Source organism: Onychomys torridus, chromosome 5 (assembly GCF_903995425.1).
Source record: "Onychomys torridus chromosome 5, mOncTor1.1, whole genome shotgun sequence".
NCBI lineage: Eukaryota > Metazoa > Chordata > Mammalia > Rodentia > Cricetidae > Onychomys > Onychomys torridus.
The window spans coordinates 96,272,604-96,286,722 of NC_050447.1; the positions used below are offsets into that span (position 1 = coordinate 96,272,604).

Consider the following 14,119-nt stretch of genomic DNA (forward strand, 5'->3'; position numbering starts at 1 on the left):
AGACTTTAGGATGCTGTCCCAAGGAAAGATGCTTCTGACATCTTCAGTTTAGAAAATTGTTTTCCGCGATAGGAAGAGAGACTAGTCTTCCCAACGCTATCTATGGCAGTAGCTTGAAATGAACAGACTCACCCGGACATGTGAAGAAACCCGAAGTTGTGGAAATAGCAGGAAACATCTATTCTTTGTACCTCTGTGCCAGCTGCGGTTGGAGAATCTGTTCAGGAGCTTGGAGACTAGGACTGAGGAGGTTACTGCAAAAGTTTAATTTTCTTTGTGCAGTTCTTACTCGGGATCTGAAATGCCCCCCTTAATTTCTGTGTGGGTCTCAGAAGCAACTACAACCACCCCGAGTGAAGGTTGCCCCAGGTTTCTCCACCACGATCCCTTTGGGCATGTTTGACTGCAGAGACTGTCGCAGCATCTCGTAAAATTTTCACTTGGTGTTCGTTTTTTCTCAATTTGGGGAGTGTGTAAGGAGCTGATGTGTATTATTTGACACTGGAAGGCATGTCAAGGACCCATGCTTCAGACCGACGGGAGTGGCGAAGCCTTCCCCGTTATGGGTAAGGCTGAAGGGGATGGCAAAGGCTTCTCTTGTCCTAGTGCAAATATTGACAGTGTGCAAATACAGGTGCTACTAACGATTGATCAGTGTGCGCAAAAACTAACAGCTGTGGTTTCCTCCTTCAGGATGTTTATAGCCCGTGGCTGCTTGCCTACAGAAGTTCTATCAAGACCAGCTAACTCTTCCCCTGTGCTGTATGCAATCAACTCTTGAGGTTCCTGGTTGTTGAGAAGTAGATGTGTTCCATCAAAGAAAGCACAGCCCAGGGGATCCCAACTTTTCTGCTGTGTGTCTGTGTGTCTTTTCCTCGCTGCCCGTGGTCAGCCACTCAGGAGTCAGCATCTCAAGCCATCTGTGTCTACGCTTGCCGAGACATCTTTTCTGGTTCTGTTCTTTTGCGCTGGAGTCTCTGCTATGTTGACAGCCTGAAGCTGTTGTGTGGGACGCTGGTGTCATGGTGTGGGAATTCTGCAGTTTAACAATTCTGGGGATTACCAAGAGGTCCAGCCTGTGGCCACTGGATTTGGTATTATTCATGCTAAGGCCCCAAGATCCTTAGATTCAGTTATTTCCTTTTCTTGGAAAGAGTGCCCACAGTGTTGGTTCTCTGGAGACTTACAATAGTCCGAGTTGTGTTAGTCATGGAAACTTGACTCCCATAGATTTTAATAGCTTGGAAGATTCTCCAAAGTTTGCTCCACACCAAAATGGAGAAATTGCCCAGTATGTTGGCCTCTCCCTGAGGCAGGCGTATCTCTGTGAGTTCAAGGCCAGCCTGGCCTACATAGTGAGTATGTAGCCAAGTTACATAGAGAGACCCTGTCTTAAAAAGAAAAGTAAGGGTTGGGGATTTAGCTCAGTGGTAGGGCGCTTGCCTAGCAAGCGCGAGACCCTGGGTTCGGTCCTCAGCTCAAAAACCAAAAAAAAAAAGAAAAAGAAAAAGAAAGGAAAAAAAAAAAGAAAAGTAAGATGAGAAAGAGCAAGGTAGGAAGCATGCCCTCAAAACTTGGTAGAATGCAAACGATGAGTCACAGTAACAGTGTCCGCTTTAATTGCTCTGTGTCTCTTTCAGAAAATGAGACTTAAGGAAAACGAAAGCTCATTCTTCTAGTTTTTGCCCCCAAATAGTTTAATCAGCAGAATGACCCCAGGCAGACTGACCCTGACAGGGGTAGACAGAGGTGACTAGGTAGGTTAAAACTCTGTCCAGAGATTGAGTGATGGAGGAAACTCACAACTGATTTCTGCTCTACTCTGACCCTTTAGGGATTATAGCGCACTGCTGGTTTCTCCAGACTCAGCAAATCTGATGGCATTTTAGAAGCTTAACTTCTCCGACAGTGTATTAGAAAAGACTGGGTCTTAGCTTGGATTAGTATTGGTATGATGAAATATGACCAAAGCAAATTTTGGGGAGAAGGTGTGGCCCTCCCTTGAAGGTTTCTTCACAAGAGAATTCGGGGGGGGGGGAATTATAAATTAAATTTAAATTTTGTAATTAAACAATTTTCTCCTTCTGGTGCTGGTCTCACATATTGTTATCAGAGATGGACCACGCAGCACCCCATTTTTGTGCTGGGAATCGAACCCCGGACCTCTCATACTGAACGCTGCACCACACCATTGAACTGTCGGTTCGGTACTTTCAGCATTCCCTTCTTCTGTATCCAGGACACTGAAGTGGGGGCTGGAGGACGTCCTCATACCCGAGCTGATGCAGCAAGGCTGGCAGGTGCCAGGAGCTAGCATTGAAATGGGTACATTCAAAACCAGTCTGTTCCGTGGTGGGTTTAGTTTAGATATGAGCAAGGAAACGTGATTAAAGACAATTTAAAGTTGGGAAACTTGGATGTTTTACTGAGGTATCTACAGTGCTGATGGAGAGAAGGAAAAGAAACATGGAAACCAAGATCACGTGACTCCTGCCTGCTTAGCCTGCAGTCTACCTCTGAGCCACACTGCCAGCTTGATCTATTTAGCAACGAATGTGATTGGTCTCGATTTTGGTTGTTCTCAGGCTTGATAGGAAAGGTTTGGGTTCCTGATTTCCAAAATAAAACCCAGAGTCAATCCTGTTTTCACCTGCGATATGCCACGCAAGTTGTGAGTGCTGCTTTAGAAGGCATCATTCTCTCTCCCTCCCACTTTGTCAGTGCACGCCAAGGTCGTTCCTGGGATTCCCTGACATCCCTCCTCCCGTAGGGAGGGTGCCAGAATGTGCTCTCTTTCAACTATTTCTCTTGTGGTTGCCTTTAATTCCACATACAAAATGGTCGGCAAGACACAAGATACCGGAGAAACAGCACAGACTTTATCTACTGCTATGTATCAAACTACTGAAAACCAGGCCACTGAAAACAAGACACACTTGTTCCCATATGCTCTCTACAGTCTGAGTTGAAATTTGGGGCATGGCCACTGAGTATTTCCTTTTTTTTTTTTTTTCTCAAAAAAAAAATTTTTTTTTTAATTAGAGAATAAGAACTGGTATTTTCATTTTGCCCTGTGCATACTGGGCCGGTACACAGGCTGCTGGCCTCCGTCATTTTAAATCAATATTTATAATATTCCACTACAAAAAGTTTTGGGTATTTCACTAAAATCCACGTGCAAGGGCTATGGACTTTCTCTGAATTTCAGTTTCTCATTCTTAGTTCTTTATATGAAATTATGACTAGAATAATTAAGACAATGCTGAGTGGAAAAATCCCAGTGGAAGATGTAATTTGAAAAATTTTTAACAAATCAAAAACACAAACACCAAAACCAAAACCCTAAAACAACAACAAAACCCAACCCCCGCCCCCACCACCCCACAAAATCTGGAGAGCGCTGATCCACCTTTGTGTGTGTGTGTGTGTGTGTGTGTGTGTGTAGCTTTGTGCCTGTCCTGGAATTCACTCTCTAGCCCAGGCTGGCCTTGAACTCACAGAGCTCCACCTAGGCTCTGCCTCCCGGGCGCTGGGATTAAAGGCGTGCGCCAAGACCGCCCAGCTGATCCACGTTTTGCTTTTTCCTTGTGTTGGGCCTGAAGCTTCAAAATTGGCTTGTTTTTTGTTTGCAAAGTCTTTGGTTGATAACAGCTATGGACGTAGTAAGGGTGTGTAGAGGGGCTGGTGGTAAAACAACACTACAAAGTCCCGACTTTTAAAAGTTGAGCTACCAGTTCACTGTAAGGCTCTGCTGGGATTTGAACCCAGGATCTCCTGTTTACTAGACAGGCGCTTTAACCAGCTAAGCCACAGAGCCCCTGTGAAAGCAAGTGGTTTCCACTTAAGAAAGAGTACAGGTAGGCAGTGCTGCAGAAACTGTAGTACCTGAAAATCGAAAGGGTACCGTTCTTCATGTACGGATGACTGGGCAACCGGGACAGCTTGGGTTCCTTGGAGTTGCTGTGGGCCCTTTGAACCGTAGTGACTGAACTCTCACAAGATAGTGAGTCACGTATCTTGTGTACCACGTTCTGCTACTTTTCCTTAGCAATGCATATACAATTAAAACAATAAAATTGGGCTTTGATTATCCAGTTCATTACCGAATTATAAAAGTCTTAATCACTTAATCACTGAGCCCTGAGCCGAGTCATCAGCATTCCAAAACAAAAAAGAAAAGGAAGGAAGGAAAGAGGAGAGGGTGGAAAGGAGAGGAAAATAAAGAATTACAGAGTTAGAAAATCATTTCAAAGTCAAACTATAGTTTTCCTGCGTGAAGACTTGAGCCTCAACATACTACGTGATACCAGCGGTACAGGGGATTGTTTCAGTAAACATTCAGAATTCCCATCTCACAGAGGAGTAATCTCATCATCTGATTTTGTAAAGTTGGCTTTAGATGCCAGCTTTGCCAAGATTCTGGGATGAACCAAGAGCCTTCAGGTCTTCACCACAATGCTCTCTCGGATGAGCCGTCTCCGCCACGCAGGGAAGGGCTTTTCTTGTCAGTTTCCCCTTCCTTCTCTTTTCCTTTTCAAAGTGTCCTTAACTGTTTGACGCACCCAGCTTCCCCATTCAGAAGGACCTGGAGTCTATTCTGGCCCACAGTGCTGATTAGAGCCCCATCTGTCGGGGCGGCGAGGACTGCTGGATGACAGAGCCGATGGGAATCCCACAAGCCTTTCTGAGCCTCCACATCCTAAAGTCACAGCTCAGAAAATTAAGGAAACTGAAGAAAATTCTTGAGGATCATTTTTCTATTAATCTAGGTCTTTAGTCATTCATAATCTTCAAAGATACAAAGACACTGGCAGCAGAACTTTGCTGAAAGAAGACGATATGTGTAAACATTACCATCCTGAGCATCCATCACCAAATCTCAAACTTACACAAAAATATTAAAAATGTCAGTTCTTTTCATCACAACCATCTCTTCACAAGATCTTTGCGCCTTTCCTGGATCTCGCTCTGTAGCCCAGGCTGGCCTCCAACTCACAGAGATCCTCCTGGCTCTGCCTCCCAAGTGCTGGGATTAAAGGCATGTGACACCACCACCTGGGCTGATCTTTGTCCTGAAACTCACTCTGTAGACCAACCAGGCTGGCCTCGAACTCAGAGATCCACCCATTGGGATTAAAGGCCTGCACCACTAACCACCCATCTCAAGATTTTTTAAAAAGATTTATTTTATTTTGTGTATATAAGTGTTCTAAATGCATGTACAACTTTATATCAGAAGAGAGCATCAGATCCCACCGTAGACGTTGTGAGCCACCATATGGTTGCTGGGAATTGAACTCAGGACCTCTGGAAGAGCAGCCAGTGCTCTTAACCACTGAGCATCTCCATCTCTTCATCTCTCCTCCTCCTCCTCCTTTTCTTTCTTCCTTCCTTCCTTCCTTCCTTCCTCCCTTCTTTTTCTCTTTCTTCCTTCCTTCCTTCCTTCCTTCCTTCCTTCCTTCCTTCCTTCCTTCCTTCCTTCCTTCCTTCTTTCTTTCTTTCTTTTTAAAGAAAATAAGATTGCCAGTTTTGGGTTGGTTCATTTGTTAGTTAGTCAAAGGAACTGTTTTTTGTAATATGGTAATTAAATCTTGTTTAATTGCGGCAGCCAAATGGATGTATTCAAAGAATATTAATCTGTTTAAAATTATTAGTCTTTTGATAAGACTATTCATCTATCAAAGAATTGAGGTTAGTGGATAAGACAGCAGTAAGTAATTTCAGCTAAATTCAGTAAGCAAATGATTTGGGGTGACTTCCCCTGATGTTTAATTAATACAGGAAGTTACCAATATTACTCCAGAGTTCATTCAGAATCAAAGACAATTCAAAACAATTGAAGAGCAAACTGCACGACACAACTGTAGATGAGATGTTTTAAGAAGTTAAGAAACAGTCATTCATGGAAGCATGAAGTAGTGAGGGGAAATTAGAAAAGTAACAAAAAAGGCTTCACTGAATGAGGCGAAGACATGATGAAATTCTAAGCAGAAGATAATTGTGGAGAGCTGTGAAAGTACCGTGTTATTGAATAATAACATGTACGTGTCATCAGTAGTGAGTTCATCTGCTGTAGTGAGTTGTTCATGTGCTGTAGTGAGTTCATGTGCTGTAGTGAGTTCATGTGCTGTAGTGAGTTCATGTGCTGTAGTGAGTTCATCTGCTGTAGTGAGTTCATCCTGCTGTAGTGAGTTCACCCTGCTGTAGTGAGTTCATCTGCTGTAGCGAGTTCACGTGCTGTAGTGAGTTCAGTGCCATTTTCACACGGTGTCAGATATTGGACATTGAAGGTGCTTGATCTTTTCCTCAGTTTTTCTAAAACTCTTTCTCCTCACTTAGGTGATATACAGAAACAATTTTACTTCATAAACTGAGTTGTATGATCAAAATTATATTGGTCCATCAATGTTATTGTCAGGGCCACACGTTTAGACTGACAGTAGTGAACGGCAGGATCATCCAGAAGTACAAAGTCCGTGTCCCAACTAAGTGTGGCCGTGTGGCCAAACCCTCCTCTAGATTTCCACAAAGGGTCCTGGCAGACTGTCCTTCCTCCCTCCCCCCTGCCTCCTCCTCCGCCTACTCCTTCTCTTCCCTCTTTTCTTCTTCCCCCTCCCCTTCCAGAACCCCCCTCTCCCTTCCAGAACCCCCCTTCTCCCTTCCAGAACCCCCCTTCTCCCTTCCAGAACCCCCCCTTCTCCCTTCCAGAATCCCCCTCCCTTCCAGAACCCCTCTCTTTCAACTACTTACAGGAAGGACACATGGAAGGAGGGAGGTCACTACAAGGTCAAAGACACATATATTTATAATTCTCTTAAGTCATTTTGAAATTCATGTGTGTACATATATGTATAAAATGTATGCTTTTCAAACTATCATATTGTGGATGGTAAGTATGCATAATTTGCCAATTAAATAAAATGTTTAAAAAAATAAAATGTTTATATCTTATGAGAAAAGTCCAAGTTTATATAAATTAGCAAAAATAACTTTTTTAATCTCAAAGGGGTTAAGAAATATGCTGAGAAAGATGGCCAATACATAAGTAAACTAATAATTGCAGGTAGGAAATCTGGGTGCAAGGTCTTCAGTCTAAAAGACAGATTTGTAGATGGAGGAGCTCAGGACTGAACCCAGGGCCTCAGCATGCTGAGCATGCCTCCGCTGAGCTGCACTCTCAACATCAAAACTTGCTTCATCAGTACCCCAGTGAGGTCTTCTTATCTGTGACCTTCCAGACCCTAAAATATTGGCTACATAGATAGATCCCTTTTACACAACTCTGTTCCTTCTGAACCTGCTAGACTGAGTTCTGTCTCAAAGTCACACCAAGGAAAGGTTAACAATGACAAGGCTCACTAGTCTAGGTGCTGCACTCTTGGCCCCAAAGTCACTCCCAAGATGATGCCCAGAGGGCACTCCCATTGGCCCTCCTGAAGGCATCCCTAGATACAGCAATCATCTACAACTTGAGCAACTTGATAGTTCTCTATAGATTTGCTTCTTGGAACCATGTTTATGTCTTACACATTAAAATTTAAAAATCGATTCAACATGGAGAGAGAAAAACTATTTTAAACTTGAATACCAACAGGAAATAAACCTTAAGAAATATAACACTTGTTAAAATACATTGTATACATGTATGAAGTTGTCAAAGGATAACTAAGTGAATGTTTTGTGCAGATCTTTGACACATTGCTTGCTAGATACAATAGAACCACACTTGAATTCTGAGTTCTATTTAGTTTGTAATTGTGTGTGTGTGTGTGTGTGTGTGTGTGTGTGTGTGTGTGTGAGTGAGTGAATAAAGCTGGTGTTGAAAGCTAGTATTCTCACTGTGAAAGAGGATGTACTGACTGGTTTTGTGTGTCAACTTGACACAAGCTAGAGTCATCAGAGGAAGGAGCCTCAGTTGAGAAAACACCACGATGAGATCCAGCTGTAAGGCATTTTCTCACTCAGTGATCAGTGGGTGGAGCCATCCCTGGCCTAGTGGTCCTGGGTTCTGTAAAACGGTAGACTCAGCAAGACATAGGAAATAAGTCAGTAAGCAGCTCTCCTCCATGGCCTCTGCATCAGCTCCTGCCTCCAGGATCCTGCCCTGTTTGAGTTCCTGTCCTGACTTCCTTCCAGGATGAACAGCAGTGCTGAAGTGTAAGCCAAATAAACCCTTTCCTCCTCACCTTGCCTTTTGGTCATGGTGTTTCATCGCCGCAGCAGAAACCCTGACTAAGACAGAGAGGCTACACAAATTTCAACACAGGCAAAGGACAGCTCTGGCCTCGCTTTGTCTACGAAAACAGTGCAGGAACAGCTGCACACAGACAATGAGCAGAACTAGCCTTAGGCATCGATTACTTTGTATGGATTCTACTAAAAGGAAACCAGTGTTCTGGGAGAATTTGTTGTTGCAAGAGGTGCTAGGACAGGGAAAGTACAATATGAGCGGAGAATATCATTCCATGCCAGAATGTAAGGCGGTGCTCAGAAAATGACGGGATGCTCAAAGGATCTACTGTAGATTTTAGAAACACCAAGAATGAAACCAGTCATTGAACAATAGAAGTCAATGATCTGTAGAACACGTAAGAATACCCGAGTCTACACTGACGTGAAAGAGAAAGCGAAGGAAGGAAGGAGGGAAAGGCAAGTTGTTCTTGTGATATCATGCCAATACACAAATGCAGGGAGAATTCTGATCATCATGCAATAATGGATTCAGACAAAGTTTATTTTTGCAGTAAGGGACACTGGGCCAAGAGAGGGCCTCATAAATGCTAGGCAAGCACTCTACCACGGAGCTATATCCTTGGCGTCAGGCAAAAATCTATCAGTCAATTGTAAAGCTATAGATAAAAGTCCGATTTTAAAAAGCCATGTATGTGGTTTCAGAGAATTTGCCCACCGAGTCCTGGTGAAACTTGGCTCTGAGGGAAGGGTGGAGACTCCACAGCTCAGAAGCGGTGCTGTTCCGACTTACAGAGCAGTACACAGCACACATGGCCTTATCTTCAGAGACGGCGGAAGTTAACCCAATGGGCTAACTCAAGACAACTCTTAGTTTGTGTATTTTGTATCAGGGACAAGATTCTGTGGCCCAGATTGGCCTGGAACTCAATATATGGTCCAGTCTTCTTCAAACTCAGCAATCCTGATGCTCCAGCCTCCGGGAGGTACCTTCGCCACCATGCTTCGGATATTTGGGACACCAGATTTATTTATTTTGAGTGAAGAGTATTTTTTTCTCAGCCTGGTGCGTGTCCTATTGTTCTGAGTTTTTCACAGGCTACTTTTTAATTTTAACGAAGTCCAATATATTAATTAACGAGCGCTTTCCTGGATCGTGTCTTTGATGCTCATTTCTGCTTCTGAAGAGCCACTGTTCTCTGCTGAACCCAGAAACCGAACCTTTGTGTCTGCTACTGCGGCGGCAGAGCCTTGGGCAGAGGTGGCGTTTAGTGACTGTCAGTGGCGGCTGCTCCGGTCCGAGATCCTGCCTGTGTGGATCCCGGGTGAGGTTGCTGCAGCCAGATCCCTTCGACAGGCTGCAGAACCTTCTAGGATCCCTGGTGACGCTGAAGTCCACAGGTCTGTGCTTTGCGGTCAAGTTGGGCTTAGCCCTTGCCGGCGTGGACAAAGACCAGCGCAGATGTTCACGTTTTCATCTTATACTATTTTCTCAGTGCCTTTTCCGAGCGAGGCCAATCTACATTTGTAAATTTGGGCCTTTGAGTTGCAGAAAAGGTTCCAGAATAGGGGAGAGGAATCTCTCTTCCCTCAATCCTTCCTGCCTGTACCTGGGATGCGACTTGGTCACCAGAAGAACCGGCGGTGCGGAAGGTTTTGAATCTTGTTTTCCTCTTAGCGATCCCGAGACTGAGGTTTGCTGAGGTCTCAGAAGGAGCTGCTATGGCGCAGCCGGACTTTATCCTTAGTAGTTCATAGTGACTCCCTAAAGACAGAACCGCTATGCGTAACACGATGGGATTTTTAAAAGATAGGAATTGTGAACGACCACTACCGTGCACTGGGGGATGTAGCTCAGTGGTAGAGCGCATGCTTCGCATGTATGAGGCCCCGGGTTCGATCCCCGGCATCTCCACAAGTTTTTACCTTTTTCTCATAATACATATTTAAATTTCTTTCCCACGATAATATCTCTAAGTTTTTCGTGTCCTTATGTTTATTTCGTTTTTATATGACTATCTAAACACCACGACCTTTTAGAGAGAACTCTGAGGTGGTTGTTGGAAAAGTCAGGTGGAAAGTCATCCAGTGAGAGCATCCTGAAGGAAGGACCCTGGCAGCCCCCATCAGGGGATACAATCAGTAAAAATAAAATGACTCCAACTCATTTTTTGGGGAAATAGTGGGGACGGGAGAGGTACTAATATCATCCATTGCTAATATTCGTTGAGAATTCTATATAGGAATTTAGGGGTCCCCTGAACAGAGAATCTCTCACACATTGCTCCAATTACCATTTTATTTCTTACAGTGACTTTGGCCTTATTAACAGCTTCTGCACAGGACAGCTGATCATGTTCAGAGTGAGAGGTCTAGGGAAATGGTGGAGTTGAGCCTGGAACTCCGGCTTCCTGAGGCAAAAGCACCAAAAGCTGTCGAACAATGCCTGCCTGAGAAACGTAGAATGAAATTTGAAAAAGCCAGGAGAATGGTCCACAGGTGCTGAGCTTGCCTATCTGGCAGCGGGCTCTGGGTCCAGGCCCGAGCAACACCATCGTAACAACAAAAGACGGCTGTAGAGCAAGTTGACGGAAACCCATAAAAGCCTGACGTCCCTGAGTTTGGATTCTGGACACCGAGTCACTCATTTTTGGGCTCCTGGGTTCTGTGTTGTAACTGTCCCGGAATAAAGCTGAAACCCGAGCAGAGAGCTCTAGTTCTGAAGCTTAAGTGTATAGAACCTCAACGTTCCTTTCCTACTGAATACTTTTCACATCAGGAAATCATCCAGGAATATAACATCTGCTTTAATTTGTTTTTAAACTTGTCTTTCCTTGTGGAAATATGCTTTGAAACTTGACTAAGAATCACTGATTACATTGGAAATCAGCCTGGGCAAGGTGAGCACAAGCTTGGCTTTACTTAGCACCAAGTATCTACATCTCTTTGTATTTGCTTCATTCCTAGATGTTGTTTTTAAAGGCATAAGAACACGACTATATAATGCTATCTTCTAAATAGTCATTCTAAGCATTCACGTAATTTTTATTTGGAATGTCAAACTAATTTGCTTTTATTTCTCATTCTAGCTAGGGTTTTGTTGATTTAGAAGAAAAGTTATGTATCTAGTTTAAATGAACTCTATGTTTTATTTCAAGATAATAAAGAACAAGTTAGGAAATGTTTGCTGAAAAGGAAGGGTATTGGTTTTTCTGGGTTTAGAAGTATGGCTTATCTGCATGGCCATCTGTGATGGGTGACATGGCTGCCTAAGCAAAACTAAGTTTATAAGACTAATAACAAAAACCAAGGAAAGACTGTTGGAAAACAACCAAGGGCCACTGCCCTGCCCATCACATGTAGTTACATGAAACCCAAGCTCTTATTTACCTTTCCCAAAGTCCTAGAATACTGATCTCTAGACTGTGTTTTTAAGTTTAAAGCATCCTGACCTTTTCAAATGGTTCTCTTGCTATATACGGCTTGTTATCTTATCTGTTCCTCACCCACAGGATGCACCATTTCTGCATTTTGATATGACCAGTTCTTTATCACTCAAATTTTTCTTCGGCAGGAATAGAACAGAAAGCACACACCTAAAATCCTCAGCATCTAGGAGGCTGAGACAGGCGGATCACTGTCAATTTAAGGCCAGCTTGGGCTACAGAGTGAGATCCTGTCTCAAACGAACAACCAAACTAGGCACATCAAAAACAATCAACTGACAATGAGATGAAAATACTGGAGCTGGGGGATGGCTCAGTGGGCAAAGTGCTGAAGCACCTGGGGACCTGAGTTTGGATTCCACCATATGCACGTTAAAGCCAGACATGGTAGCATGTGTCTGTTACTGGCTAGTTTAGCCTAAATAACAAGCTCCAGGTTCAGTGAGAGACCCTGTCTCAAAAACTAAGGTGGATGGATTGGGACTTGCACTAAGTAACTACCAGGTTCTCAGCCTCTCTTGGGTTCAGATAGCTATGTAAGCCAGCCCAATAAATCCTCCTTGTCATATGTAAAGTAATTAAAATAAGGGCTCAGTTGGTAAAGGTACCTGTTGCCAAGCCCAATGACCTGAGTTCAATCCCCAGGACCCACATGGCACAAGGAGAGAATCAGCTTCTGCAAACTGTCTCCTGACATAGACAAAAACAAAATAAATAAAATATTAAAAAAATAAAATAAGGCAGAGAGTTATAGAGAACCACCTCTGACCTCCATGTGCTGATGCTTGTGTAGGTGCATCTGTGTGCAAATATGCATATATGCGTACACACCATACTCTCTCACACACACACACAAATCCACCTTGGTCTGCTTCACCTAAACAGCCTCTCTCTCTCCTTTGATCTTTCAGTTCAGTGGAGACTTTCAAGTAACCAAAACTATCTTCAAAACACAGTGAGACAAACTTACTGATCTGGGCCAATCCTTGGTCACAGCTTTCCAGAAAAGCTGCTCAGAACATGACAGACTATCCTCCAGAACAGATCCACTCAAAATTCCACCTCTTGGTGCAATTGATTATTTATACTATTTATTCTCAGTGCATTTAACATCCTACTTTTTGCAGTCCAGATAGGGAATCTGGGAAGCCTAGTGAACTGTCAGGTGACCATGGCCAGGTAGCCTGTGCACCCCTCTGTACTGTTGAGAACTTGGGGTTGCCCTCCCCAAGCCTGTGTAGAGTGTGCAATCCTTTCAGAAGACTCTTTGAGGTCTTGCTTTTAAGAACTGTGAGAGAAAGTTGCAATTGTAGTAATAATACTGTATTTTACACTGGAAATGCCGAGAGCAGAAATCAAGTTAAATGCTCTTTACACAAGTGCACACGTAGGTGAAAACAAGGAAGCTGTGGGAATTGCTAAGTGTTGACTTCCTTGACCATGATGATGGCTCCAGTTGTACACACATTTGTGTAAACCCATCAAATGGTGTACATTGCACAATTTCAGATAAGAGAATGGTTTGTTTTGCTTTGGTTTTAGAACTGCTGAACCTGGAGAGATGGTGTTGTGGCTGAGAGTGTGGCTGTTTTCCAGAGAAGCGAGGGTTTCACGATCACGTGAAACTCCAGCTCCAGGGAGTCAGATACCCACTGGACCCATGTGTCATGATCTCTCTCTCTCTACACACACACACACACACACACACACACACACACACACACACAGAGTTTTCTTGCTCGGCCTTCGCTTCCTGTTCTCTCCTGGTATTACTCTCTCTTCCTTCTGAATCCTTAGTTCTGCCTCAGTTTCCCTGGTGTTCCCATCCTCCTGGTTTGCCCACAGGTGTATATGAGGATTTCCCTGAATTCTCCGGGGAGGAATAAGACCCGACTTCCTGAGTGGGAACGTTCCAAAGGTAGCAGAGACACTCCGTGCATAGTAAGCAAAACCCCAGAGAAGAGAAGCTGAGTCGGCGAGGAATTGCTCTCCTGACTTCATCCCTGCCGGCTCTGAAGACTCACTGAGGAGTCTTGAGATTTCGAGTGCTGCGTGTTTCATTGGCATTGGCTTTGAATAAAGTCTGGGGCAGTGGGGGTGGCAGTCTAACACCTTGATCCTTTGTTCTCCCAGTGGCTGAGACAGGGAAGCTGGTTTTTATTGGAGAAAGAACCCTGTCCTCCAAGGCTCCTAATTTTGATTGGATTTCGAAGTCCAGGAACAGAATGTGGAGACGGGAAAGCACCGCCAGGTGCGTGCTTTCTTTCTCTTCGTAATTGTAGATAGGATTTAGCAAAGCATTCCCGGTGTTTTCTGGAAGGATCTCTCCTTAGTCCTGAAGGAGAGGAAGGCGCAAGAAGGGAGGATCTCCGACCCCAGATTGTTTATACCCGTTATTGAGACTCTTCGAAAGAAAGCGCAGGTTGATAGAGTAGCCTGGAAACAGGATTCTTTTTTTTTTTTTCTTTTTAAAGGAAAAAGAT

At 43.9% G+C, this 14,119-nt stretch overlaps 2 non-coding genes across 2 annotated transcripts; one reads left to right on the plus strand and one right to left on the minus strand.

The window, feature by feature from the left end:
* Positions 1 to 3,743: 3,743 nt before the first annotated feature.
* Trnat-agu lies at positions 3,744 to 3,817 on the minus strand. Its single transcript has one exon. It is a non-coding gene; the product is annotated as a tRNA-Thr (tRNA).
* A 6,216-nt stretch (positions 3,818 to 10,033) lies between these two features.
* Trnaa-cgc lies at positions 10,034 to 10,105 on the plus strand. The gene has a single exon. It is a non-coding gene; the product is annotated as a tRNA-Ala (tRNA).
* The last annotated feature ends 4,014 nt before the right edge of the window (positions 10,106 to 14,119 follow it).